Below are 343 nucleotides of genomic sequence, written 5' to 3' on the forward strand. Positions count from 1 at the left end.
ACACATGAAAGATTTTCATTGAGCTTTAATTAGCTTCGTATCATCAATCAGTACATAGAGCATTTCTAAGTTGTTTGCTATTGTTAGCACAATATGGTTGTTGTGGTGGTTAGGGTGAAAAAGGAGGTGGAGGAAGTAGGTGACAATGATGAATAAGAAAGGGTTTATGGAGGACTAGTGAAGAAAAGTTGGGAAGGAAAGCAAAGAGGAAGAAGAAAGTTGAGGAAAATAAAAATGGTATTATTGAAATAAAAATTGTTAATGACGTTGACATAAATTAAATAGTAAGAGTAATTTTAAAATTTTCAAAAATTTAATAGACAAATCACCATTTTAGAATAAT

Source organism: Arachis ipaensis, chromosome B03 (genome assembly GCF_000816755.2).
Source record: "Arachis ipaensis cultivar K30076 chromosome B03, Araip1.1, whole genome shotgun sequence".
Taxonomy (NCBI): domain Eukaryota; kingdom Viridiplantae; phylum Streptophyta; class Magnoliopsida; order Fabales; family Fabaceae; genus Arachis; species Arachis ipaensis.